General features: G+C 34.3%; 1 long non-coding RNA gene across 1 annotated transcript; it reads right to left on the bottom strand.

Moving 5' to 3' along the window:
• Positions 1-271: 271 nt before the first annotated feature.
• Positions 272-3,646, bottom strand: LOC140693020 (uncharacterized). Its single transcript, XR_012068669.1, has 4 exons — positions 3,521-3,646; positions 2,209-2,267; positions 1,293-1,487; positions 272-547 (listed from the first exon to the last, which is right to left on the bottom strand). It is a non-coding gene; the product is annotated as an uncharacterized lncRNA (long non-coding RNA).
• Positions 3,647-3,863: the final 217 nt, after the last annotated feature.

The following is a 3,863-nucleotide window of genomic DNA, read 5'->3' as shown; positions in this document are numbered from 1 at the left end:
TACTTGATACTTGATCTGAGAAAGGATGAAGTAAACCTAAAAATGTTCTAAGAGAGCTTGTGGTTTATACAAGGTAACTAACCAGCCACTGTTTACTATCCTAACAGGAATCTGTAGGCATATTTCTTTTCTTTCTCTTTTTTCCTTTTTATGGGCAGCTTTTAAAAACCAAATCAAACCAACCAAACCAAATCACTGATAATTCAACAGCAGGTTCTAAATCACCCCCAAGACAGCAGCTAAACTCGGTTTAGACTTACAATGCGGTTTCTGGTGGTTGGATTGGAGAATGTATCTCTATGCTGAATATAAAAGTCATTCACGGAGCTCTTCTCAAATAGGGCAAAGAAAAGCTCTTGTTCCGGTTGTTGATACTTTCATCCACTTGGAGGACTTTCATAAAACATCTCAAGTTATCAAAGGCTGAGGACCGGGTTTTCAGATCATTGGGCTTCAGAGGCAATATTATGTGCAGTATCTCAGCGTATGTACAGAACACCTCCCACAGGGGGTGTACTTTTGCAAATACAAGCTTGTCATCCAAAACCTACATTGGGAGAATGAAAACACAAACCGGGAAAGTATTTTCACATTTTTAGTACACAGATTTTTCTTACGTTGCTGGTAGTTAAAGCACTTGTGTAAACACACACATATGTCACACTGGTAAAAGTGAAGATATAATAAAAATAGATTTGCAATCCATCATATATTTTTGCCTTAAAGATAATTTCTTTGTTGAAATTACTGAAAAGTTATTTAAAATCCTTACAGTTCCTTCATAAAATAACCAATGTTTTAGATGAAGAAAAGCAAACTTGTTAATTTTTAGTCCAAATTAGTAACTAAAAATAGAAACACCAAAATATTCTTTGCAGTGGTATTGTAATGACAATTTTTTAAATTTCTGAAACCTAGGACTATTTACATATCTGTTCAATATAGTGTTAAACAGCCATTAAAAGGGATTTAAAAGATTTATATTTATTGATATGGAATATATAATAAAAGGAGAAAGTAAAAAAATGTGAAATGATAATTTTCCTTTTTGGAAGGGAAAAATATCTTCATTTGAACAAAAAAGTTTAGAAGGATTTTATGATTCTTTATGTATAATTAAGGTACAGATGATTTTTAATTCCATTGTTCTTTCATTTTCAATTTTGGGGGGAAACTTTTTATAATAAAAAAATCTTTAAAAATGTTCTTGCATAAATACATTAATAGATATATTTATGACTATATTCTCTGGCTATTAAAAAAGATCTCCTAACTGTAGATCTGAAACATACATTCCATAATGCAGATTCTGAGTGACTCGCCTCCCAGCCCACAGCGAAGGCACGGCTAGTGTGACATGTTTCAAATACCATTCCAAGGAACATGCAGGCTCCCAGCCAATGGCTGCAAGGGGACTGACACTGATCTGGTTGCTCCCAGCTGCAGACCATCACAGATGAGGTTAGATCCACAGGCTCATGTTTTCTCTGTCAAAAGAAATCAGAAAATGTTAGGCTTTTACTTTCACCAGGGAACAAGAAGTTGTTTTTTTATGCAAAAAAATAACAACAAACCAATTTGAACCTGATGAAAAGACATTTACTCAAAACAGCACAGTAGCAATGAAAGTGTTCTGGCAGACAGGGACTTGTTGGATTCCTGTGAGTGCTGGACTCCTCACATGGAATTTCCTTGGCACTCCAGAAGGCCTGTGGTTGTCCTCATGGGTTTGTGGCCATAAGTGGTGCACAAAAGTCTCTGGCTTTGCCACAATTTCAAAGCCTTTTTGGCTTATGAAAGGTTTTGTCCTCAAATGGAGTTTTCTTGAGTCCAGTCACTGATGTCATTTACCAGAGTTACAGTCCAGATCTGATATTCTAGACTCTTAATATCTTGCAGACATTCAAATGGTTCAGGTTTGGATGTGTATTCACCTCTGCAGGCCTGGACCAAGTCCGATAAAGACACCCGGACAAGTTCAGCAAAATAAAAAGAAATTTTCCTCTCTGCAAGACTGAAAAGTCTGTGAAGCTATAAAAACATCTGCACCTACAAAAATAGGGAACCAACTCATCAATAACATATCTATCCATAATGCATGGACATTCAAAATAAATACTGTATTTACTCCTATTAAATTCTATCTGGTTTTTGCCAAACTGTGTCCTAAACTGAAAGGAAGGTAGGTAAATGTAGAGAATTTTTTACCTTTTAAGGAAAAAGGAACCCTCCTACTCGATTGGTGGGAATGTAAATTGGTGCAGCCTCTATGGAGGACAGAAGAGAGGTTCCATAAAAAAATGAAAATAGACTTCCGTGTGATCCAGCAATCCCATTCATGGGTATATGTTTGGAGAAAAATTTAATTCAAAAAGACACATGCACCCCAATGTTCACAGCAGCACTATTTAAAATAGCCAAGACACTGAAACAACCCAAATGTTCACTGACAGATGACTGGATAAAGAAGTTGTGGTATATTATATATATATATATATGTATATATACATGTATACATATATATACACACACATATATACATACCATGAACACACACACAAATGGAATACTGTTCAGCCATTAAAAAATAAAATAATGCCATTTTCAATAACATGGATGGACCTACAGGGTATTATGCTAAGTGAAATAAGTCAGAGAAAGATAAACAAATATTCTATGTATTAACTTATATGTATATCTAAAAAATAAAACAAATTAATGACTATAATAAAACAGAAATAGACTCACAGGTACACAGAACAGACTTGTGGTTACCAATGGGGAGAAGGAGAAGAGGGGAGGCAGGAAGGGGTTAGGGGATTGAGAGGTAAAAAGTACTACGTATAAAATGGATAGGTTACAGGGCTGTATCATACAGCACAGGGAAATATAGCCATTATTTTATGGTGACTTTAAATGGAATATAATCTATGAAAATGTTGAGCCTCTATTTTGTACACCTGAAACTAATATGATGTAAATCAACGACTCAATTACAAAATTTTTAATCAAAGTTTTCTTTTCATATTATTTGCAATAAGTTAGAAGCCAGCACTCTCAATAGAAACATAGTGCAAGTCACAATTTTCCAGTAATTCCATTTAGAAAATAAAAAGCAATAAGTGAAATTAATTCCAGTAATAATTACATTTATCCCAAAATATCCAATACACTATCATTTCAAAAGTGTGATTGACACTTTTAAAACTTATTAATAATATTTTACATTATTTTTGTTGTACGAAGTCTTGAAAATCTATTATGTATTTTCCACTTATAGAACATCTCAATTCACAATAGCCACATGTGGCTCGTGGCTACCATACTAGACAGACCAGATTACACCATTCACACTTCTGATAAATTAGCTGCTCTTTCTTATTTAAAAAACTTGCAGAAAAGGGTTTAGATATGGCCTCTATCAAACAAAGCAACCGTGACGGTTGGGGATTATCTTCATTATAAAGTGAAAAATAAAGGTAAGAGAGCCATGCTTACACGTATGTTAATGTAACAATACCTTCTTAATTCATTCAGGACTTTACAATCTTTCTTCATATGCCAAGGATTCACTGTCACTGCGCAATGTTTTTCACTATTATCATCTTCGTGATTGAGAGGCTTCTGATGACCCTGCTTTGCGCATCTGTACATAAATTAACAAAACAGAGAAAAAGACCTTATTTAAGATAATTTAGGGGGGAGGGTATAGCTCAAGTGGACGATCATGTTCTTAGCATGCCCAAGGGCCTGGGTTCAATTCCCAGTACTTCTTCTAAAAATAAAATAAATAAATAAAAACCTAATTACCACCCCCCAGCAAAAAATTAATTTATTACTTTAATTAAAAGTTAAAAAAAGAT

Source organism: Vicugna pacos, unplaced genomic scaffold (assembly GCF_048564905.1).
Source record: "Vicugna pacos unplaced genomic scaffold, VicPac4 scaffold_19, whole genome shotgun sequence".
Lineage (NCBI taxonomy): Eukaryota > Metazoa > Chordata > Mammalia > Artiodactyla > Camelidae > Vicugna > Vicugna pacos.
The sequence above is the reverse complement of the archived record's forward strand: the minus strand, read 5'-3'. Positions and strand labels throughout refer to the sequence as shown.